The sequence below is a fragment of the Camelus bactrianus genome, chromosome 3 (genome assembly GCF_048773025.1).
Source record: "Camelus bactrianus isolate YW-2024 breed Bactrian camel chromosome 3, ASM4877302v1, whole genome shotgun sequence".
In the NCBI taxonomy this organism is placed as follows: domain Eukaryota; kingdom Metazoa; phylum Chordata; class Mammalia; order Artiodactyla; family Camelidae; genus Camelus; species Camelus bactrianus.
Genome location: NC_133541.1, coordinates 82473493 through 82500734, shown reverse-complemented (window position 1 = coordinate 82500734; position 27242 = coordinate 82473493).

The window sequence follows — 27242 nt, the reverse complement described above, 5'->3', positions numbered from 1 at the left end:
AATAGGACACTTGATAAACACTCATACCTAGTTAGTGGTAGTGGTAGCTTGCAGCTGTAGAAAGAGTAGGTACATCCACCAAGGAATTATTTTGAATAATGGATTTTTACTTGAAGAAGATTTGGGATTTTAAACAATGTTTTTGACGTCAAGTCAGAAGGGAGAAAAGAATACACATTAATCTGAACACTAATGACACACCATGTCCTTGCCATTCACCAATACAGGACAGTTGAGATCTTATCAACTCATTCTTGGGGGTCAGATCTAGCAAGGTCTACATTCACTGGTCTTAAGGAGAAAATGGCAAACATTACTCCATATTTACTAACATTTATTTAGCACCTAAATGCTGAACTGTAAGAAAAATGAGGGGGAATGGCACTACCATTTCTCTATTATGACATTTGTGTTATTTTAATTTTATAGTAATTATTTTCTTATATCCTTATCACTCTAACAGACAAGCAGATGTTCAAAAATAGGAATTGTGTCTTCAAATATTTTACATTACTAGCACTTAGTTCAGTATGTGGCATCAAGTAAATTCTTCTAAATTTGTTTGAGAAGTTGTTAAAAGAATTGAGGGAACCCTACTGCACTGCTGGCGAGAATGCAGTTCGGTGTAGTCATTATGGGAAAAGGTATGGAGATTACTGAAAAAACTAAAAATGGATTTACCACATGATCCAGCAATCCCACTCCTGGGCATATATCCAGAGGGAACATGAATTCAAAAAGATACATGAACCCCAATATTCATAGCAGCACTATATACAAGAGCCAAGACATGGAAACGACCTAAATGTCCAACAACAGATGACTGGATAAAGGAATTGTGAGGGACAGAGGCCAAGATGGCGGAGTAGTAGGACGCTCGTGGCTCACCCTCTCCCACAGACACACCAAGACTCACATCCACGGACCCACTCAGCCAACCAGAGCACCTGTGGAACTCCAACAGAACACTGTCCTCTTCAAAAGACAAAGAGGCCAAAAATCTGGTAGGAGAAAGGAAAATAAGGAAGATGAAAAGGCAAAACAATGCGGGACGGGTCCTGTGGGGAGGGAGCAGCAAAGGAGGACCAGCGCTGGGTCTCCCCTCTCTGACGGAGTGGCCAGTGCGAAAGAGGGGGAGCCTCTGAGCCCTTGACGGATAGAACTAAGTTAAAAGGGCACAGAGGGTCCCTGCGACACCCAGCCCAAGACCCCAGCCGGGAGCTGGGGTCCGGGACAGGCTGCTCGAGCCGGGCGGAAGACGGGAACGGCTGCACTGAGGCAGCCCCGGGGGACTGCAGGGGGCTACACAACGCGGATGAGCGGGTGCACAGGGCAGAACAACCTGGGCCCTCCATGAAACAACACGGCTGATGTGCCCTGCGGAGAAGGCTGCATACCTCCATCTCTGAAAACCCAACGAAGGTTTTCCACCAGGAGCGGCGGGGATCAGGCACAGCGGCCATATCCTGCGACGCTTGGCACCCAGGCCGGGGCGGGGGGAAACCTGAATCCGCGCCTGGGGGCTCGGCAGCCTCAAAGGCCAGACAGTTTGCAGCCCGAGTCAGATAGGATCCTTCCGCCCGGGTGCCTCGCAAAGTCTGCGCCGCCAGAACAAGGAGCTGAGTTCGGGGCACGGAGCAGGGGCGGGGCTGTTCCGCAGTCTTCCTGGACCCGCCTGCGGAGCGCCGACCTGGGGCAGAGCAGCGGAGTGACCGGTGCCGGGAGATGGCGGGTGGCCCCCCGCCTTTCTGGCAGGAACGCTGTGCTGGGAGGGGGCACGATCTGCTCACCAACAGGCACTGGGAGCAGCACAGACGAGGGCGCCAACGGAGGGCCTCTGGAAACAGCAAGCCGAGCTCGCGAAACAGGGCAAAGACAGACTTCTCATTAAGAGCACATAGTCTCCAGGAGAACACCCCCCCCCAACCTTTTTTTTAATCTTTTTTCACCTGTTGTATTTTCTATTACCTTTTTAATTTTTACTTTTAAACAATTATATATCCTCCCAGTTTTAATCCCTTTTAAATTTTTCTTTTAAAATAATATTATTTTAAAAAATTCACATCATGTCATTTTCATCTCTCTTGGTTTTGATATCCCGTTATTGATTATACACAGGTTTCAAATATATTTTTTCCTCTTTTCTCTTACTTTAAACCTTTTTAAGAGATGTCTCAACCCGATTGCTATTCTGCTTCAACTTACTCTTCAATAATTCATTATACATTGTTTTCAAACCTTTTTTCCTCCCCTTTTTCAAAGTTCTCTCTTTATATCTTTTTTTACCTGTTCTATTTTTTATTACCTTTTTAATTTCTACTTTCTAAACAATTGTGTATGCTTTTAGCTTTAATTCCTTTTTAAATTTTTCTTTTAAAGTAGTTACATTATTTTTTAAAAAAATCCACCTGATTTCATTTTCATTTCTTTTGGTCTTTTGGTTTTGATCTCCTGTTATTGATTATAAATAGGTTTCAAATATCATTTTTGGATCTTTTTTCCTTTTTTTTTTTTTAAGGGTTTTTTAAAAAGACGTCTCAACTCGAATGCTAGTCTGATTCAAATTGCACTTCTATAATTGATTATGCACTGTTTTCAAACCTTTTTTTCTCCCTTCTTTTAAAATTCTTTCTCTCTCTTTCCTTTTTTTTATTTTTTAAGTTTTAGTCCTACATAGGCATTAGATAAATAAACTCCTTTAAGGACCACAATAGATAACAGATACTCCATAAGCCACAGTGCCAGAGAGATATGAGCAAGAAGAAGCAGCAGAGAAACCATTCCCAATTAAAAGAACAAGAGAAATCCCCTGAAAGATCGATCAATGAAACAGACATCAATAGCCTACTAGATCAAGATTTCAAAAAAGAGTGATCAAACTATTGAAGGAACTAAAAGAGATAGTGTTTAGAGATATAAAATATATCAAAAATGAAATCAAAGCTATAAAGAAGAGCCAAGTAGAATTGGTAAACTCATTGGCTGAGATGAGAACAGATCTAAAGGCTGTGCAAAGCTGACTAGATAATGCAGAGGAACGAATTAGTGACCTAGAAGATAGGACAACAGAAAGCACCCAATCAGAACAACTGCAAGATAAACAAATAAAAACAAATGAAAGCAACATAAGGGACCTATGGGATAATATAAAGCGTGCCAATCTTCGCATTATAGGGGTCCCAGAAGGGGAAGAAAGATCAAAGGGGATTGAAAAGGTTTTTGAAGAAATCATGATTGAAAACTTCCCAAACTTAAAGGAGAAATCAGATAGCCAAATACAGGAACTTCAAAGGGTCCCAAAAAGGAAGAACCCAAACAGACCCACACCAAAATATATCATAATCAAGACGGCCAGAGTCAAGGATAAAGAAATGATTCTAAAGGCAGCAAGAGAAAAGCAAAGAGTGAGTTACACGGGAACCCCCATAAGGCTCTCAGCTGATTTCTCTACACAAACACTACAGGCCAGAAGGAAGTGGCAAGATATATTCAAAGTCCTGAATGAAAAAAAGATGCAGCCTAGGATACTTTATCCAACAAGGCTATCCTTTAGGATAGAAGGAAAGATAAAGAATTTCACAGACAAGCAAAAACTAAAAGAGTTTAGCAACATTAAACCCATGCTAAAAGAAATATTGAAAGGTCTACTCTAAATAGAAAAGCAGCAGGATGCTACAGAAATGAGAAACTCATAACTGGAAAGGTGATAACTCATGAATTAAATAAAATAAACATGAAATTGTAAAAGAAGAAATCTAAATCATTAACAGTGGGAGAGGGAAACAAGAAAATATAGAGTTGTTTTTTTTTCTTTCTTTTTTCAATTTTTTGTTCTCAGTAGGATAGGTTTTAGATCACGTTACTATCAGTTTAATAAAAACAGTTATAGTAACGGGCTAATAGATTTATGAAAAAGGGTAACCATAAGCCAAAAACTTACAAGGGAGTCACTAAAACTAAATAAAATTCATGATAATACAAAGGAAAATTACCAAACTCAAAAGGAAGAAGAAAGGAACAAAGAAGAAATACCAAATCAACTGCAAAGGTAAGTTCAAAATGGCAATAAACACAGATCTATCATTAATTACTGTAAATGTTAATGGACTAAATGCTCCAGTCAAAAGACATAGAGTGGCAGACTGGATAATAAAGCAAGAACCTTCAATATGCTGCATACAAGAGACCCACTTTAGGGAGAAGGACACATATAGATTGAGAGTGAAAGGATGGAAAAGGATATTCCATGCAAATGGAAAAGCCAAAAAAGCAGGTGTTGCAGTACTGATTTCAAACAAAGGCCATAAATAAAGCTAAAGAAGGACATTTTATAATGATTAAAGGAGTGATACAAGATGAGGCTATTACACTCGTTAATATATATGCACCCAATATAGGAGCACGTAAGTACATAGAACAATTACTAACAGAGATAAAGGGGGACATTGATGGGAATACAATCATAGTTGGAGATTTTAACACTACATTAACATCACTAGCCAGATCTTCCAGACAGAAAATAAATAAGGCAACAGAGAAATTAAATAATACAATAGAAAAATTAGATTTGGTGGATATTTTCAGAGCATTACACCCCCCAAAAAAATAGATACACATATTTTTCAAGTGCACATGGAACATTTTCCAGGATCGATCATGTACTTGGGCACAAAAGAAACCTCAACAATTTTAAGAAGATAGAAATTATCTCAAGCATCTTTACTGACCACAATGCCATGAAACTGGAAGTCAACAACAGAGAAACAAAGGAGAAAAAAAGGAAAGCATGGAGATTAAACAATATGTTATTAAAAAAAACAATGGGTCAATGAGGAAATCAAAGCTGAAATTAAAAAATTCCTTGAGACAAATGAGAATGAAAGCACAACCACACAAAATTTATGGGACACAGCAAAGGCAGTGCTAAGAGGGAAGTTTACAGCAATACAGGCCTTCCTCAAAAAAGAACAATCTCAAATAAACAATTTAACCCACCAGCTGAATGAACTAGAAAAAGAACAAAAAACCCCAAAAGGCAGCAGAAGGAAGGAAATTATAAAGATTAGGGAGGAAATAAATAAAATACAGATTAACAAGACCATAGAAAAAATCAACCAAACCAAAAGCTGTTTTTTTTTTGAAAAAGTAAATAAAATCGACAAACCTCTGGCCAAACTCACAAAGAAGAAAAAAGAGAGAGCACAAGTTAGCAAAATAAGAAAGGAAAATGGAGAAATTACAACAAATAAAATAGAAATACAGAATATCATAAGAGAATATTATGAAAAACTATATGGAACCAAACTGGATAACCTAGAGGAGATGGACAAGTTTCTGGAAACATACTGTCCACCAAGACTGAATCAAGAAGAAACTGACCAATTGAACAAACCAATCACTAGAAATGAAATCAAAATAGCAATAAGAAAACCTCCCTACAAATAAAAGTCCAGGACTGGACGGCTTCACTGGGGAATTCTACCAAACATACAAAGAAGAACTCATACCAGTCCTTCTCAAACTCTTTCAGAAGATTGAAAAGGAGGGAATACTCCCAAACTCATTCTATGAAGCCACCATCACCCTGATACCAAAACCAGGCAAAGACACTACCAAAAAAGAAAATTATAGGCCAATATCACTGATGAACATAGACACCAAAATCCTCACCAAAATATTAGCAAATACAATCCAACAACACATAAAAAAATTGTACATCATGACCAAGTGGGGTTCATCCCAGGGACACAAGAGTGGTTCAACATATGCAAATCAATCAATGTAATACATCAACAAGAGAAAGGACAAAAACCACATGATCATCTCAATCGATGCAGAAAAAGCATTTGATAAAATTCAACACCCATTTATGATAAAAACTCTCGCCAAAGTGGGTATAGAGGGAACATATCTCAACATAATAAAAGCTATATATGACAAACCTACAGCCAGCATAGTACTCAATCGTGAAAAACTCAAAAGCTTCCTATTAAAATCTGGGACAAGACAAGGATGCCAACTCTCACCACTCCTATTCAACATAGTCTTGGACGTCCTAGCCACAGCAATCAGGCAAGAGAGAGACATAAAAGGGATCCAAATTGGAAAAGAAGAGGTAAAAGTGTCACTATATGCCGATGACATGTTACTTTATATAGAAAACCCTAAAAGGTCCACACAAAAACTACTAGAGCTGATCAAAGAATTCAGCAAGGTAGCAGGTTACAAGATTAACGTTCAAAAATCAGTGGCATTTCTTTACACAAATGATGAATCAACAGAAAAAGAAAGTAAAGAAACAATCTCCTTTAAAATAGCACCCAAAGTAATAAAACACCTAGGAATAAATCTAACCAAGGAGGTGAAAGAATTATACACAGAAAACTATAAACCATTGATGAAGGAAATTAAAGACGACTTTAAAAAATGGAAAGATATCCCATGCTCTTGGATTGGAAGAATCAATATTGTTAAAATGGTCACACTGCTCAAGGCAATCTATAGATTTAACGCAATCCGTATCAAATTACCCAGGACATATTTCACAGAACTAGAACAAATCATAATAAAACTTATATGGAACCATCAAAGACCTAGAAGTGCCAAACCATTACTGAAGAGAAAGAAAGAGGCTGGAGGAATAACTCTCCCAATCTTCAGACAATACTGTAGAGCTACAGTCATCAAGACAGCATGGTATTGGTACAAAAACAGACATATAGACCAATGGAACAGAATAGAGAGCCCAGAAATGAACCCAGAAACTTTTGGTCAACTAAGCTTCGCCAAAGAGGCAAGAATATACAATGGAATAAAGACAGTCCCTTCAGAAAACGGTGTTGGGAAAACTGGACAGCAGCATGTAAAGCAATGAAGCTAGAACACTCCCTTACACCATATACAAAAATCAACTCAAAATGGATCAAAGACTTAAACATAAGACAATATACAATAAACCTCCTAGAGGAAAATATAGGCAAAACATTATCTGACATACATCTCAAAAATTTTCTCCTAGAAGAAATAAAAGCAAGAATAAACAAATGGGACCTAATGAAACGTACAAGCTCCTGCACAGCAAAGACAACCTACGGAATGGGAGAAAATTTTTGCAAAGGAAACCAACAAAAGCCTGATCTCCAGAATATATAAGCAGCTCATATGACTTAATAAGAAAAAAATAAACAAACCAATCCAAAAATAGGCAGAAGACCTAAACAAGCAATTCTCCAAGGAAGATATACAAATGATCAATAGGCACATGAAAAAATGCTCAATATCACTAATTATCAGAGAAATGCGAATCAAAACTACAGTGATATATCACCTCACACCAGTCAGAATGGCCATCATTCAAAAATCTACAAATGACAAATGCTGGAGAGGCTGTGGAGAAAGGGGAACCCTCCTACACTGCTGGTGGGAATGCAGTTTGGTGCAGCCACTATGGAAAACAGTGTGGAGATTCCTCAAAAGACTAGGAATAGACTTACCGTATGACCCAAGAATCCCGCTCCTTGGCATATATCCAGAAGAGACCCTACTTCAAAAAGACACCTGCACCCCAATGTTCATAGCAGCACTATTTACAACAGCCAAGACATGGAAACAGCCTAAATGTCCATCAACAGATGACTGGATAAAGAAGTTGTGGTATATTTACATAATGGAATAACTATTCAACCATAAAAACTGACAACATAACGCCATTTGCAGCAACATGGATGCTCCTGGAGAATGTCATTCTAAGTGAAGTAAGCCAGAAAGAGAAAGAAAAATACCATATGAGATCGCTCATATGTGGAATCTAAAAAAAAAAAAACTCAACAAGAAAACAAATACAAAACAGAAATAGACTCATAGACATAGAATACAAACTTGTGGTTGCCAAGGGGGCGGGGGGTGGGAAGAGAGAGACTGGGTTTTCATAATTGTAGAATAGATAAACAAGATTATACTGTATAGCACAGGGAAATATATACAAGATCTTATGGTAGCTCACAGAGAAATAAATGTGACAATGAATATATATATGTTCATGTATAATTGAAAAATTTGCTCTACACTGGAATTTGACACAACATTGTAAAATGATTATAAATCAATAAAAAATGATAAAATAAGGAACAAGGCAAGGATGCCCACTCTCACCACTTTTATTTAACGTAGTGCTGGAAGTCAAGCCACAGTAATTATAAAAGAAATAAAAGACATCTAAGTTGGAAGAGAAGAAAAATAAACTGTCACTATTTGCAGATGACATGATACTATATATAGAAAATCTTAAAGTCTCCACCAAGAAACTATTAGAACTAATGAATGAATTGCACAGCAAAGGAAACCAATGACCAAATGAAAAGATAACCTACTGAATGGGAGAAATTATTTGCAAATATTATGGCCAATATGAGATTAACACCCAACATATATAAACAGCTCATACAACTCAACATCAAAAAAGCGAACAACCCAATAAAAAATGGCCTGAAGAGCTGAAAGGACATTTTTCCAAAGAGGAAATACAGATGGCCAACAGGCGTGCTCAACATCCTTAACTATCAGGAAAAAACAAAGCCACAATGAAGTATCACCTCACATGTGTCAGAATGGCTATCATCAAAAAGACCACAAATAACAAATGTTGGCAAGGATGTGGAGAAAAGGGAACCCTCAGTATTCTGGTAGTAGGAATGTAAATTGGTGCAGCCACTGTGGAAAACAGTATGGAGGTTTCTCAAAACAACTAAAAATAGAACTACCATTTATTCCACTCTTGGGTATACATCCAAAAACAAAAACATTAATTTAAAAAAGATACATGCACCCCAATTTTTATAGCAGCATTATTTACAACTGCCAAAGTAAGGAAGCAACCTAAGTGTCTATCAACAGACGAATGGATGAAGAAAGTGTGGTACACACACATACACACACATGATGGAATACTACTTAATCATAAAAATGGATAAAATTTTGCTGTTGGTAGCAACATGGATGGACTTGGAGGTCATCATGCTAAGTGAAATAAATCAGACAGAGAAAGACAAACACTGTATGATATCGCTGATACATGGAATCCCAAAAATATAACAAATTAGTGAATATAACAAAAAAGAAGCAGACTCACAGATATAGAGAACAAACTAGTTGTTACCAGTGGGAAGGGGGAGGGACAGTATAGAGGTGGAGGTGTGGGAGGCACAAACTATTGGCTCAGAGATGTATTGTACAATATGGGGGATATAGCCAATATTTTGTCATAACTGTCAATTGAAAGTGCCTTTAGAATTGTATAAAAAATAAAAAACACAAAAAATAAACCTGTGTATCTAATCATGTAACTTCATTAATTAAAAAAATGATTTCAATGAAGTTGTAAGAAATAAATTAATACACAGAAATCTGTTGCTTTTCTATACACTAATAATGAATTATCAGAAAGAGAAGGGAAGAAAAAAATCTCATTAAAGTAGCACTGTAAAGAATAAAATACTTAAGAATAAACCAACCACTGAAGTAAAAGACCTGAAGAAAACTGAAGATGAGACAGAGAAATGGAATAATATCCTGTGCTCACGGATTGGAAGAATTAATATAGTTAAAATATCCACACTATCCAAAGCAATCTACAGATTTAATTCAATTCCTATCAAAATACCCATTATACTTTTCACAGAACTGAAACAAATAATCCTAATATTTATGTGGAGTCACAAAAGACCCCAAATTGCCAAAGCAATCTTGAGAAAGAAGAACAAAGCTCAGAGTATCACCCTCCCTGATTTCAGACTACACTACAAATCTACAGTTAACAGAACAGTATTGCACTGGCACAAAAACAGACACATAGATAAATGGAACAGAACAAGGACCCAAGAAATAAACCTGCACATTTATGGTCAATTATTCTATGACAATGGAGGCAACAATATACTATAGAGAAAAGACAGTCAGTTCAGTCAGTCGTGCTAGGAAAACTGGGCAGCATTTACACAGCAATGGAAAGCATAAACAGAATGAAAAGAAAATCTACAAAATGGAAGAAAATATTTGCAAGTGATATGATTGATATGGCATATATATAACACGCTCATACAACTCAATAGCAAAAAACCAAACAGCTCAATTTAAAATGGGCCGAAAAGCTAAATAGACATTTTTCCAAAGAACACAAACGGATGGCCAACAAGCATAAGAAAAGATGCTCAACTTAACTAATTATCAGAGAAATACAAATCAAACCCACAATGAGTTATCACTTGTCATATGAGTTATCATATGTCAGAATGGCTATCATCAAAAAGGCCACAAGTAACAAATGTCGGCAAGGATGTGGATAAAAGCAAACTCTGATTCACTGTTGGTAGGAAGGTAAATCGGTGCAGCCACCATGGAAAACAGTACGGAGGAGATCCTTCAAAAAACTAAAAGAGAACTACCATGTGATGGAGCCATTTTTCTCCTGGATATATATCCAAAGAAAACAGAAACATTCATTTGAAAGATACATACACCCCAACGTTTATAGCAGCGTTATTTAGAAGAGCCATGACATGGACGCAACAAAAATATCCATCAACAGATGAACTGATAAAGAAAGTGTGAGATATTTACATGTATGTGTGTCTTATATACACACACACACATACATATACACATACATACATACAATGGAATACTAATCTGCCATAAGAATGAAATATTTCAACTTGTAACATAAATGGACGTGTATGATATTACGCTTAATGAAATAAGTCAAATATAGAAAGGCAAATACTGTATGTTACCATTTTATGTGGAAACCGAAAGAGAAAACAAAGTCATAAACATAACAAAACAGAAACAGACTCACAGATATAGAGAACAAACTAGTGGTTAGAGGAGAAGGAAGGTGAGATGGGCAGATAGGGTTGAGGATTAAGAGGTATAAACTACTATGTATAAAATAAATAAGCTACAAGGATATATTGTACAACACAGGGAATATAGCTAATATCTTATAAAATCTCAAATGGAGTATAATCTATAAAAATACTGAATCACTATATGGTCTACTTCTAGCTAACACTATAAATCAAATATACTTGAATTAAAAAGACTAACAGTAAATATTGAGAATCAAATCAAGTTCTGATTTCTGTCTAATGAATATGGTTATGTTAGTATTTTTAACTTAATTTTTTATTATTTTGTTTTCATGACTTAAACAAGACATTATAAGATAGTATATAATAAAAAATCTGATTTTCACCCAATAACCATCTCTATCTCAGGTAATCTCTTTCCTTAGTATTTTAAGAATTCTTTCAGGGTTTCTGTGTTCAAACATAAGCCGATAAAAACACATTTAAAAAAGTTCCCCCTTATAAAAAGGAAACAGAGACTACATCCCATTCTGCATTTTTTTCATTTAAAAACTTTTTTTCAGAAATCTTTTCACATCAGTACTTGTATGACTGCTTCATTATTTTTCTTGCCACATAGTATTCTATTATATATGCAAGTGTATTAATTATTTAACCAGCCCTTACCAGTGAACACCTGGGATATTTTCAACATTTTCCAATCACAGTCAGGATGATTAATAATCAGAAATGCATCTTACATTCTTATACACAGAGGTATAAATGTGGGATAAACTTCTAGGCATCAATATAGGGAGTATAAAGCGTTGAAAAAGGGTAATAATTAGGACAGTTCTCAAATTTCTACACAGCAGCCATCAATGACGGAAGACAGTGGTAATTGTCTCCCACAATAATTACACCCACACGGTATGTTGTTCAAGTAGAGCAGCACCATGAAGAAAACATCACGTATACGTAACCTTGAATCATTTGTGGAACGACCATTTGAAAACTACATCCAATCAACGACTCAGATAAAAAGAATTAAAAGTTTTAATGGTGAAATTTGAATAATTTAAAATATGAAAGCAATAGAAATACTAAGTATTATATAAATTGCAGTTTACTCAGCAAAGTATAAATACTTACTATGTAAAAATCATAATAAAACTAATAAAATAAGATGAAAGAATGAAGCGGGGAGCTATTTGGGAACTCTAATATTTACATTTGCATAGTAAGAAATCATCCTTTAGATAATCCTTTAGAATTACCCGAAGTGCAGGAGTGAAAAAATGGGAGTTCTAATTTCAAAGTTGCCCTCACAGTCTCTTTTAGTTATAACAATCTTTTAGAAAATAAAAATCTCGTGGTAAAATACTTCTTGGAATTAGAGTAATTCTTTGAGTTCTCTTAGTTATAATATTTAAACTAAGTAAAAATAATAATGTAATGATTTTATTATGAATTAGATATTAGATTATAATATAATCAAGTTACAATCCAGTAATGTTTTTAAAAATCTTTATATATCTACCTATCTTTCTAGTTATATTATGCACATATACAAACAAGATGATGTCTGTCATTAAGGTCTCATAAAAAATGGTAAGTTATGAATGCTGGCATGTAGTTGTTTTATTCTTACACTTTGTAAGAATATTCCGGTATACTTTGAGTTGCTTAATATCTTTATAAAAGTCAAGTATTTTTTAAAGTATGATTCTAAAACAAAATTCATTAACTATAGTTTTAAATAATATAGAAAGTACATTAACTGTGGCCTCTTCAATAATTTTCTTATTAAAAACAAATGAACTCCCCAATAATTAGGAAATTATTAACTAAATGAAGCACTATCAAGCAAATTGATTGCTATGCAAAACTTACATGGTAATTCTGAAGCCTGTGGGCCAGCAAGGAACAATGTTAATTATTTGAAGTTACATGAAAAAAAAAAAAACTCAGAAAAATATAGGTACACTATGAATCCAACTATTTAAAATATATTAATAGATGACAGATAACGAATTAAAAATTGTTTCGAAATATTTCAAAATGGTGGTGGTGCTGTGAGTGACTATGTTCTCTTTCTAATGCTTTTGTAATTTTGCTGGTAGTTTTTTTGGTTTTGATTAGTATTTTTTAATAATACAAAAGAGTTTATATTAATACTCAAATGTCCAAACTAACCCACAGTCATTTATGGCTTTCACAGAATTGATGGTACGAATTAATATAATTGCTTCTTCTTATAAAACAGTTGCTTCTTATATAACAGTTTTGATATAAATGAATCCAAAAAGCTTCTCTCAAACCATTTAGACTAGGTCAAGTGTTTGCTTAAAGGAATCCACAACCAATGTTCTATTTTTAATTTTTTGTTTAACTTATGAACATATCTTAGAGAGTGATAAGAACACATTAAAAATCATTACCCAGATTTTTCTCTTAACTTAAGATAATATGGACATCACTGGAAATGTGAGAACATATGCTTTTGATTTGGGATAGTTTCTAATTTTGGACTTCATATTTTTAATACCCTGAGATTTGAGCAAGAATTTAATTCAAATGAATCCTTCATTCAAGATATTGAAAAGGCATAGCTAATTTTAAATGACTGTATTTTCACAGATGATAATCAAGACGAATGAGAGGTTTTTTGCAGATTATACTCAAGAGGAAAGAGAGAATTAGAATTTCTACCACCTGCACAATGCATGGCTGGATAGCATGTCATTATCTACCCAGCCTTGAGTCTGGAATTCTGTTTTGTTAAAGTTGAATACAACCTATTATTTTCCATAAAACAATGAAGCTGTTAGCTAGACACTATACTTGGTTTTCTTGGTATTGTTTAATCTCTTGTATGTGGGTTCTCCTTCACAAACTGAGTAATTCTTCTAACAGTGCCACGTGAACAATGGAACTTACTGACTGCTCTTCCATTGCTGGTTGACCAACCAAAGGTTGCTGAGACACACTCTGCCCTCTGTGGCCCCTACAAGGAAATGTGTTAATATCTTTCGTTATTTTTCAGGTCTTCCTGTGAGTGGCTTGATACCCATACAGACTATCGGATTATAATTTGTGAGATGTGAGAATTAAAATGGGACTGCTATGCACCCATTATATTTACCTGTAGAGGGACACAAAGGAAGAAGGTAAGACACTTGTGGTCAATAGTGTTCTCAACACTAGCGCATCCTTGTTGATGTCTCTAGTGGGTCCTCTTTTCCCAGAACCCAGGCAGAAGTAAGAAATGGAGCTGCATCAGATGTCTTTCTTTAGTGGAGTGCCCTCAGGCCATATTCCTATAGAATTTAGCAAACCAAAAATAGCATTTTTCAACAAGCCGTTTGTGTCCCGCTCTCCTGCTTCACAAAGATAGCATTAATAAATAACACTAGCACAGGAAGAGGGAGGAATGGGAGCAGGGAATGGGTGTGAAATCTTACACCCTGTATCTAAAATAAACCTTTTTTAGTGTTTGTTCTATTCAAGACATTATTTTATTTAAAAAAATTAGAAAGCATAGGGGTGGTAGATAAGAACTTTTCATACCATGGCTATCTTTTTCACATCAAAAAGAACGGAATTCCTGTTACAGCAAGTTACACAGAATGAGGCACGGGAATGCATCCAAGACTATCTTTTGTAAAAGGGAGAAGGATGCTTGTGGTAAGGCTTTCATTTTATGATTATTTTCCAGAATATTTATTAAAACAGGAAACCCTGGCTTTTTGTTTACCTGTCACTAAGAAGTCAAGCTCACCTGGACTTCTGACCTACAGAACTACGTGATCATAAATGCACATTATTTTAAGCTGCTGAGTTCGCAGTAATTCATTACACAGCGCTAGAAAACAAATACACGTAAATAACAGCCTTCTCCCCTCCTAGAAGCATCTTGAGGGGAGAAACTTTTATTTCAAGCTCTATCCTCAGCACCTAGCAGAGTGCCTGGTATACGTATACAGAAGATGCTCAATAAAGACTTGCTGAATATACAGGCAATGGCAAGATGTTCCTAAATGCTGCAAAGTAATTCTGTAATTAATTTCTAGAAGCAAAAGAGAACACTTACTAAACTGGCCTTGGCTGCAGTATCTGAATAGTCAAGGTAGATTTTGAAAGATAGTTTGGTCTAAGAACAGAAAGCGGTTAGATCAGAATCAAAGTAACATGAAACCCAATTAATCAGGACTTCACACACACACACAGACACTCACTCACTCTCTCTCTCTCTCTCTCTCTCTCTCTCTCTCTCTCTCTCTCTCTCTGCAATCTGAGCAGAAAGAGAAAGACATAAAGACATACCTGGTTTGAATCAATTCCAAAAGTCAACCAAAAACTGTCACAACTTTAAGGGTAAGTCAGGGAGCAAAGTGCAATAGTTGAAAATCCTTTGATTCAAAGCCTAGACACTTGTTTTCTACTCTGAACTCTGTCATTAATGAAGTGAGTAGACTTAGGTAAATAACAAATAATAATTCTGAGACCTGAAGATTTTCATCTTAAAAAAATGAGGGAGGTCACAAAGACCCTTGGCAACCAAAACAGCATGTTTCTCCAGCCTACAGCCTGCTCATATAGAGTGTTATCCCTAGAAGGGCTAAGCTGACTTGCTCTGTTTGGCCAGGGAAAGGTGCTTGCAAGTCCTTTGTTTTGAAATTGTGGTCCTTACCCCATTGGATTGGCCACACTTGGGAACTTGTTAAAAACGCAGAATCCCAGGCACCATCTCAAAGCTAGTGAATCCATATCAGAAATTTTAACAAGATCCCCACGTAACTCTGTGCACGTTACGATGTGAGAAGTAACGACCTAGTTGCTCAGAGGGTGTATTGTTTTCCACTGTGTTACACCCACCCTGAGTCACATTAATTTACTTGAATGGCCCAAGAAATTACCATTTTTTGATGCCCTTTAAATGTGTAAAGGTCAAAAGTAGGCTTTGAAATCGGTCATACACTGACACTAAGGCACTGTGTCATATTATACATAGCCTCAGTGAACTTTGTGTTTCTGTCTAGAAAATGGGGGTAATAAAAAACACCTAGTATGGCTAATGTAAGGATAAAACAAAATTACTCATGTAGAGAACTGAGCACAGAATCTGCGCAGGGCATGTGCTCAGTAAGTGATGGATGAACACCATCACCATCATCATCATCATTGTCATTATTACTATGATGATTGCCATATGGTGTTAGCCAGAACCAACATCATTAAATATGTAACAGGTTCCCCACCATCAAATAAAGTATGCTTATTATATTCATCCGGAATACTCCTGGTAGAGACTGGAGGACCAAGTTAAAATATCATTTGAATTCACACTGAGAAATTATTTCACTAATATAAGCTTTTTTTTCTCTTCAGGGACACCACAGAGATTTGTAAATGAGGTGAATACATGACAGCATCTTCTAATAGAACCCATTTGTTGGTGGATATATTTAGGAACTGATCAAATGACTCTTTGTCCAGGACAGGGCAGCAAATTTGGAAAAAGTGACATCTCGACTAGATTCATATGGAAAATAGCTTTTGGTCATAAAGACAGAATTCCAAATTGAGAGAAATCCCAGTGAATTAGTCACTGAGGAAAAATTTCTCTGTGAGGAATGATTTCAGCCAGTAAATCTGGAAAAGAAAATGACAATAAGGTTCTTGATATACAATGTGATATCATTAGCTACAGTTAGTTCATGGGCTGTTGATTACTTCAGTGAAATCATATACAATAGCTTTGCCTCCTAAAGGATATAAATGGAAAACAGATACACATGTTCAAATAATTCCTTCAACTCTATGTATTGATGTTGCTTTACAGAAACTAGTTGGCTCATGAGAATTCAAAAGTAAATGAGCTGTATAAAGCAGATATCTTTGTCTCAGGTTTCAGAACGTGATGGAGATCACAACATTGAGTTCCAGACACTAATGTCCATGAATGTCCATATTAATTAAATGTCATTGCAAAATCAATCATGATCAATGCCCAAGTCCATTCTTCTCATGTGACACAACATTGGCTTGTTGAGCAAAAGAACTTGTTTTACATCTGCTATTGTCATTTGCAATCCCAACCAAATGGGAACTAGCTATGAGAAGCTTATAAATACTTCACTATACTGACAGACATAGGAGTCTCACGGCTGGGGTAGGGGGTGGGGAGTAAGTCTTAAAGACCAACCAATCAATCATGTGAAGGCTCTGAACTTGAGTAAACCCTTTCTATAAAGCCTCAGGCATACAGCAAGTCAGGAAGGAAAGCAAACTAAGGCAAGACAACCCAAGTGCAAAGGTTAAAGCAGGTAAAACATCCAACTCTCTATCACAGACTGTCCAGGTCTGACCCCCTAACTAAAACTGTAACCTCTAGGTTCGTTTTGATGGCAGGTATTTCTCAGTCTCACTATACTCTGCACCTTCTGAATGCCTGCTGTTCCAAACCACAGAAAAGTTTTTTTAATCACATCTAAAACAGGTAAAAATCTAGATGAGTCCCTCCATCCTCCTTTTTCTATCTTCTCTTGAGGGCAAATGCACAAGGCACTTTCCCTCTTAATTCTTCGTTTTACATTAAAATACACCGAACATAAAATACTTTTTCCACATTCATTCTACTATTCATTCTACTATTAATGAAAAAGTTACTATGCCAATCACTCTTTAAGTAAGAGCCTCACACATCTGAGCAATTATAATGGCCCTTTCTTTCAGATGGTGCAGACATCACATGTGTAATTTAATAGAAACTATTCTAGCTCAGGGGTACGTTTCTGGAGTTATGAACAGAGACCACCCTTACAGCAGCCCCTTTTATACTCTAATGGTTTCAGAGTCAAAATTATATAATAGGACAAAAGTTGGATTGAAAGGGAGGGTCCGTGGGGGAGAAGTGGGAGGGAGGAAGGCAAGTGGCTATATCCAGGACTTTTCAGTTCCTAACAATCAAAATGCTACTAAATACAAAATTCTAATTTTCCTCCAGATCCTGTACTTAGCAGAGCTCACAAGGGTCTACAGATTCTATTCCCAGGTAGGTGGGGAGGTTTAGAAAAGAATGCATGAAAGGTGGAATTCATATGCCAAGAAGGTGTTGTCACAGGAGTTTCATGAACTGCTTGGTCCCTTCCTCATTGTCTCCCACGTGCCTTCTCTGCCCCTTCTCCCTGTGCCTGGTTTCTCCCTCCAAAGTGTGGCTACAACACAGCTCCCTGTGTGTCTGTCCCTGTACACCGATAGCAAGTCCCCTCTCCTTCTGCCTCTTGTTCCCACTTCTCAAGCCAATTATTGGGAGGGTCAGCGTATGTTAGAGATTAAAGTAAAAGTCAAATTAAGAGTTTGGGATTAGCAGGCACAAAATAGTACATATAAAATAAACAAGGTCCTACTGTACAGCACAAGGAACTACATTCAATACCTTGTAATAACCTATAATGAAAAAGAGTATGAAAAAGAATATATATAGGTATAGCTGAATCACTACGCTATACACCAGAAACTAACACAACCTTGAAATGGTAATCTGAAAATATTTAAGACAATTTCCTCCCTCTAAATACAACTGTTGTAACTGTACTCCTTTCAGTATCTTTGCACTAACACAGAATGAATTTTCTTAGCTCTATTTTTTCTCCGCCTTCTTCTTTTCCTTCTCCTCCTCCACCCCTTCCTCCTCTGCTTCCATCTTCTTGGTGATTCTAACATAATCCTTCATATTTGGTAAGTTGCTCCAGCTGTTTTCTGAATTATATCTTGACTTGTCATTTGACTGACAAAAGAATTATGTCTACATTCTCCTACTCCCTTGCTCCAAATAACATTTTTTACTAATTAAAGGGGCAGAGAATGCAGCGTATCTCTTTTCATTATTATCATGTATTTTAACATATTAGAAGAGAGAGTATACAGTTAATTTTTTTTTTATTTGCAATAGTTATCAAGTCACTGTGAAGGATGAATCAGGGCATACCAAAACATTGCTCCTAGAGGAATTAGAGAGTTAGGTTCTTGCAAGACTCTGGTCACAGTATTTTCATCAGCTGATCACTACATAATCAGATAAACACACACAATTGTTTTATGTGTGTTAATCTATTGTTTATTCATTAGCATTGAACCCCTGACCAACAGCACTACAACTTTGTACCGAACAAAGCTTATCTCACACCCACGTTTCCTCACTAAGGTATCTCACAGCCTCCTGGAACGCTAGACAGCATTTCAGTACTCTGCATACACTATTTTAAACAACAAAATCACCAACAAAAAGCACTAAAATGTGAAAAATGTACCACTAAATAGATTATGAAAAGGATATTGCTTTACAGTAAAAGAACTGAAACGAGAAACTTTGTTCAACCTCAACTAGGAACCTGAGAGTCACATTCTTATTTTTGCCACTCTATGCATGTGCGTGAATGACCACCCAAGCAGCATGGGTACTGATTTTGGCTTACAAATAAATTTCAGCAAATAAGTGGATTTTACAAATACAGAAGCCACAAAGAATGAGGATTGAGTGTAGTTACTTCTGGACAGAGTATACATCTTATGCAGACATGTGACTGTATCTGTCTCACTTGAAATTTTGGTGCATCAGATGACCAGTCAGCATTGAGTTAGGGGCAAATAACTGAATAGTAACTTGTGCTTTATTTCCTTAGCTAAAGGTTCTTCATGAGAAATTAAGAGATATTCTAGTTTATGATTGCAAGAGAGTAGGTACCATATTGAACTGCAGAGATCTAGTTGGCGGTGCTGCTGCTGCAGTTTTTCTCCCAAAAGGATAAAGAGAGATGAACAATGTATTTCACACCATGGGCTACTGGACGCAGAAGTTGAGGTCTTGAGACGAGATGCACCAAAGCATTCGGTCCAGTGAGCCCCTGAAACACGTGGAACAGCACCTCAGGGGTATTTGTTGCAGGAAAAGAGAGCCAATGAGTGGGTTTAAACAAGTGGAAAGAAGGGTCAAATATGGTAAAACCATCACAGTGCATCTGAGTAAGAGGGAGTGTTGAGTTAGGTAAAAGCAGCAAAGCAGACGTTTTTGCAGGGCTTTTACCTAGGACCACATGCTGAGCAGAATGGTGAAGGATGCTTGCCTTGACAGCCAGGCACATTAATGCAGGGAAGACTGGGATGAGAGTGGACCAACAGAAGCCTACTGCAGTAACCTTGAAAAACAAACTTGAGAAAAATGAAGTATCAGAGCAATCTGTGAAAGCCATTTGGGAAATTAGAAAGTATTTTTGAATTAATTTAAGATGTAGGTAAAAATAGGCTAATTGAAAATGTTTCTTACATTTGAAATTAGTGGAATAGAGAAATGGCCATACCATTGAAAGAACTAGGGGAAATGAAGAGAAGCTTGGGGGTAGCTACAGATTCTAGAAGTAATCTAACTCACAGATGTATTTAATACAACATCCACAGGAGATGATTTTCTAACTTTAGTGACATGAAAAAAAATTTTTTGACAAAGTAGTATGTTTTATAGTTGGTTTAGAAAGGCTTAATTCTTATTCAGTACTTCCTTATTCAAATACTCCCTTTTAACAACTTCACCATTTGCATGACCACTGAAACTTAGAGCACCTCCAAAGTCTTTCTTCTTTTCTACATACTTGTCATGTATAAATATCTGAAGTGAACTGTCAAGCATATACTTGATCTCGTTCCCCAGGTAAATATTCCTAGCTCCTTTAATCAATCCTCTCACCAAACAGATTCCAGGCCCTTTGTCCTTCCAGGTCTTCTTCTCTGGCTGTACCCAGGTTTAACAGTGTTCACTAATCTACGTTGCTCAGAAATTAACATAAATTGGAAGATACACTATGACGAGTGTAGGGTACAGTGGGACTGTTTCCATTTTGAAACACCATGATTTTTGATGCCTAAGACCTTCAGACCAGTCTCCAGAGGGGAAATGAATCCAGTCCCACCAACCCACTCTAACCCTCTATTCATACTGTAGGACCTCAGTCTAGCATTTCACAGAGCTGAGGGCCAGGAACTATACCCTGAAAACATCTGACATTAGACAGCAAGAGAAGTAGGACACAGAAAGAGCAGAGCAAGCAAAGCAAATGGAAAGATGATGGAGAGAAAATATCAAGAGCCAGAATAGTAAAGGATCAAAAAATTAAGTGAAACGAGCTGCAAAATCAAAGAAGGTATAAGCACATCAAAGGTAAAAGAAGATTTTTTTTTTAATGTGAAGGCTGAAGAAAGGCTTTTATATTTGGCAATAAAATGATTTGGTCTTGAGGAAAGCAATTTTTGAACCATGCTAGGGAGGGAGTTCGATTTTGGGGGTTAGGAAGAAGTTAGCCAAGAAGCAGAGCAAAGCCCAGAAATCACACAACATGGAAATCCGAGAGAGGCGGAAAAATCTAACAGTAGCTAGAGGCATCATATATTCTCACTCAAGCTGTGTCCTCTAACTTACGTTGTCTGTAATTCTATCAGGGTATTTCAGAGTCCAAATCTCCAGTAAAAATCAATCAAAAAGAAAAGTCTTACTCAGACACCAGTATAATCGCATCTGCATACAAAAGCAAAATATCATTAATTATTTTTTAAATAAGTGAGCAAGAAGACGTGAATTCCCTCCCTGTCCCCGACCCAAATTACCTTGGGAATTCATAATAGAGTGTGGTTGCAGTTATAAAACAACACCCATTCCTGGGCCTGCTTAAGAAGTTGCAGAGAGACACCATCTTACATTTGGGTCAGTTATTTAAAAATTTCTCCTTAAAACATACTACTACTATTATATAATGATATACTATTAGGGCTTGCAGGTTTTCAAAGACAAATTGAGGAAACGTATTTATTTGAATACTTAGCCTCAGATTCACTGTTGTTTCAGTGTTTTTCTATTTTGAGCACATGCTACTATCAAATGTATAAATTGTCAGAAACCACAAAAAGCTTACACTAATATCGTCAGGACCACATCCATTCTAAAATTAAAGTGGTCTTCCTTTTTATGATCAATTACTCAAGATGAAAAAGAAAAAAGACTTTCCAATGGGAACCTTAATGTACTTCTGTTGAGAATATAAACCGGTAGAACTGCATTGGGGAGCAATGTGGGAGAACGTAGGTCAACTGTGTCTATATACAGCCTCTGTTCAACAGTTCCACTCCTGAAGGCACACCTGAGAGAAATGCTCACAGTTCCATAAGGGGTCACGAAGGATTGTTTTTGCTTCAGGGTTGCTATGATAGCAGGGAATCTAGGTTTAGATACTCAACTCTGATACTGGACAAGGAAAAGGACGTGGATGTGTACAATATACAGTATCAAGGAGCAGTAAGAAGTAAAGACACAGTTATGTTTATGAACATGAATACATTTCAAAAAAATTGTTAACTAAAGAATTAAAAGAATGAAATCTATACTGCAGTATCATTTAAGAAAATTAAACACAGATATATAAATCATGATGGTGTCTCTCAGGGCTACATAGAATGTGGAAGAAATGGAAGTGAGGATGGGAGGTGAAATAAATAATAAAATTTAATGAAAAGAAGTGCAGTGAGCTGAGAATTATGATTAAATCAACTGCAACTGATTAAAACTCAAGACATCTTGATGTCACTGAGGGGGAAAATGTTCATAATATGTTTCAATAGGATTGGACAGAAAATGAAATATATACAAAATATATTTTTATTATTCTCTAAAATATTTAATGTCATGCTCAGAAGAACAGAAACATTATTTATTATGTATATAATAAGTTATGAGTAAGCAAATGTCTTATTAATTCAAACTATGTTTACTTTGGCAAATAGTCAAAAACATTTTTCTTTATGTATGGATTATGTTGTTATTGTAAACTGTTTAATACAGGATGAAGTGGCTTTGCAGAATCCCATGATCCAAACCTAATTCAAATGCCTAAAGATGTTTTGATGCCTTATGTGAGGAACAGTGGCTCCTTTGATTCCAGAATCTTAGAATAGTGGAATCTTAAATCCAAAAATTTTGGTACATCAGATCAGAAGTAGAAAACACATTCTCTTAATTTCTCAGAAAAATCCTTTGACATTCTTTCTTCCAGAATTGTAAAGGAAACAACTAGCTTTATGTGTCAAATCACTAATTATGCTCGGTTATAGTTTATTATCCCAGTTATAAAGACGAAATTGTAGGAACAAAACACGTAGCACCACTCATACTCACGATATACGCCACGCACCGTGTCTGGGAACATTAACCAGCTTTTGCTTAGTACTTACTACAAAGGACCCTCGTGTTTACAATCTCACTTAATCCTAATAATTCTACAAAATAGTTACTATTAGAAATAATTTAAAGAAAAAAAATGAGGGTTGAGGAGACGGAGTAGTTTTCCATTGTAACACAGCTAAAAACTGGAAAAACTAACCTTTAAACCATGGTGGGTACGAGGCACCACCACATTACACTGCCCTGTGATTGATCACTTCAACACTGACTGAATTCCTTTTGAATCCTTATTATTTTTGTTCCTTAATTCAATGGCCAATTGAGCCAATCCCCTTGCCTTCCCAGCTCACTCCCCTCCATTAAGATAGCACTCAGAAGAGCCTAGTAACTTAAATATTTTCAACACAGAACACACACAATAGTCAATAAAGTTTACCCTTCTGAAAACTAATTGATGTTCTTAACAAACACCGACTTCTAAAACATACCAGCACTGCACTGTGGCCAAGACCAGGATAACAGCAGTTAGATTACTAAAACACATTTCATTAGCAGGGATGTAAAACACTTCAGCAAGATTTACACAGGCTCCTTCTCAGCAATCAGGAAATTGCATTTCCTTGCTTAGAACAGTTACAACAACTGATAAGAATTTTTTGCTCACGGCCCTACTCCTGTTTTGCTCTTTGCATTCCATTCACTGGAATCAGGTAAATCCATTTGAGATCAGAGCTGAGATCAACATGGACCATGTTGCTAGCACTTTTTCTGTCCATTTTTAGGGGTGCTATGAATTACTTCTAGACTTATCTTTGCCTATAAATAGCTTGGGGAATGAACTTTTTTTTTTTTTTTTTACGCTACATGTTCCATCTTTCTGACATTGGCTTAGTCCTTTAACGGATTGGAGAGGATTGTACCGTAACGGTATCTGTGATATAAACTGACCTAAGCAGGGCAGCACACTTTGCTATGGGATTAGAACTGCGAGCATGCTGGGAAAATCTTGGGCATCAGATTGCAATCAAAAGAAAATGATCTTCCAGAATGAAGTCTCTGTATTAGCTCAGATAAAAGAGGACTGGTCATCCGAGAGCATCATCAAGTTTTCCAATAAAAGGAACAGGACAAAGAGCCAACATCAACACAACCGTCGTGGAATATTCTTTCCAAATCTAGAGTATTTTTGGAAAATCTTCTGAGGACCTTTGTGCATATGTCTCCTAGTTTTCTCATTAGTCCTTTCTTTGACTGCTTTCTTAATTTTTTGCAGTTGAAGGTTATTTTACCAGGATCTGGGCAGCACCTTTGGAAATCAAGATAAATATCTTCTAAGCAGTTTTACACCTAGTGCTAGATCAGATGCTGTAAAACATGAAATGCTGGACTCAAAACTTTCCTTGCCAAAACCCAGATGAAAAAATTAGACACAAAGTTAATCCATGCCAGGACCCTCTCAATAACCCCTTTCAAGCAAAACAATTTCTTTGCAAGTAAAATTTAATGCCATAAACTTATTTCAGAGACGAAGGACAAATTTATCACCTTCCAATCCTCTATCTTCATTTTCTAGTCAAGGAACTGGTATTGAAGTTAAAAACAACACTATAATGATACAAAGAATCAGGAAATCTTTCTCCTTGAACACATATTCTAACAGTTTGTTCTGTGAAATAGGTGTTAGTTTACATCTCAACTTTTAGTCTCATATATATATATATATATATATATATATATATATATATATATATATACAATTAGTTAGGAAAATTAAGCAAAAACAACCAAAACTAACATTTGTAGGAGGTGCAAATGATATAAATGTGTACTTATTGAGATAGGATTGATTATTACCTAGGAATTAAATAAACAGCTTTATTTAGAAGCAGTTAGTATTTTACCAAAATTTTATTATGGACAAGAGAGTTAGTTGACAGTAAGTAGATGGCCAACCTGAGCCCTCTTTGCACAAAGAATTTAAGGTTTATAAAACCTGAGAGTCAAATACAGGAATTAACTGACATCAACTCCTATGTCTATAGCTATAATACCATAAAACTTTAAAAAACATCTTGATGAACAAACTTGGTAACAATAGGATTTTTTTTTTCTGTTTGCATTCAATAAATACTCTGCTGCTTTCTTTAAAAGTTAATCTTTATTTTGACTTAAAAATCATATTGCACTGATAACTTTAGAAAAATAATTTCAAAAGAACTTTAACCAACATTCGTGCTTAACTGGCTATATATACCAACTGGTTCCAGTACAACTTAAAGATATGTTGCCCTTCCTGAGTATTTGGAGTACTGTGTTTTAACTCATATGGCAGAGATCACCAGTTGTCTCTAATATAATTTTCTTCTTTTCCTTTAATAACAGAATCCCCAAACTTCAGTAGGCATAAGACCACTCCAATGAAGACCACACTGTCCAGTCTCCTTGGGAGCCTGGGGTTGCCACGTGACCAAGTTTCGGCCAATACGGTGGAAGCAGTAATAGCATAGAAGCAGTTGAGTGCACCTTCTGGGTAGTCATGAGAGGGAGGAAGCATAATTTTCTCACGTCTCCCTTGATTCTGTTAATTGGACCGTGACAGAAGGGCCGCAGCAAGTGAAGCCACCTATGAACAGCTGAGCAAAACATTAGATGTTAGATTACACCCCAACTGCCGATCTCTTAGTGCGAAAGAAACAGAGCTCAGGGCCAGAGAACTGACTCTACTCCACAATGTACTCAGCCACCCAGGCTCGTTCTATCTTATTTAAGCTACTACCATTTTGATTTTTCTATTTGGAACCTAAAAAACAAAACAAACAAACAAAAAAAAACAACAAAAAACATTAAAACAAAATTATGGTGGTATGAGTCATTTGGAAAAATCTGAATTGTAGTAATTTTATATCTTAGATCATGGGAAATACCTAAGACATGTATTGTAAGGTATTTTCCCAACATCTACAAAGTTGGCACAGTCAATCTGAAAGATTTAATGATTCAAAAGCCTCACTGTCTGACTGTATCTTATGTAGGCAAAATGATGGAACTGACAATTGTTACCTAGCATCATCCTCATTTCCTCCACCAGACCATCACCCTGTTCTCCATTCCCTGGTCCCCAAATTCTCTTTCTCCTTAACCCACTTATGAAGTAGATTCATCATTAAACAGTGGTTCTATTTTGTTTTTCACTTTAAATTATTGAAAACACATAGCATAGGCCTTGCCCAGGGAGTCTTCATCTGATCCCTGGTTCCATTAGCCTTTTTCACTTATTCCAACTTTTCCTCCCATTGTAAGAAAATGGTACTACAAAGATCCACAGAGTTCAAGTGGGACAGCACTAACTTAGAGATAAAGCAAACCCAGGAATGTCAAATTCCCCAAAGCCATGAAGTAAATAGCAACACTTGGATTAGAAGGCTGCTCTCTTGAGAGCCAAACCACTGCTATCGCACCTTCACTGGACAGCTGGCATTCTCCATCTATGCCCTGTCCTGTCCTCCTTTCTATCTTTTCCTTTCTACGTCCTTCTACATTTCTGCCTGGTGATGAAAATAGAGAAAGGGATGAAGGGTAGAAAGCAAAGAGTATATACATGAGCTCGTGGCCCATTTGTAAAATGTTTTCTTGTATTTAAAAAAAAAAAACAAAACAACTTTTTATCCCCTTCATTGAATCTCTTTAAATAACTAGACTTCAATTTTTGAGAGACTGACTGGCTTTTGTTCATCTGTTTCCCGAGAATCCTAAAATGTCCCACTATAGTAGAGCTCTGTCCCTTCCCAACCCCATGCCAAACCTCCTGTATCCCATCTCAGTAACTGGCAGCACACCCAAGGGAGAAATCTGAGCATTATCCTTTGCTTGCCTCTGTAGCTTACCCTTCACATTCAATTAATTAGCAACTACTATCAATTCTACTGCATTATTCTCTCTTGTACTAACCCTGTTACCTCCATCACCATCCCTGCTCACTTAATCCTTGCTTAGACTATGAAAGCAATTTTCTAACTGGCCCCCAATTTCCACTTCTATCCCTATCGAATCCTTTCTCCAACTTTCAGCTAGAGAGATGATTCTAAAAGGCAAATCTGTTCCTAGCTATATAAATTCCTTCAGCGAGTGCCCTAAACTTTAGGGTATCAGGCCTCAGTAGGACATACCAGGCC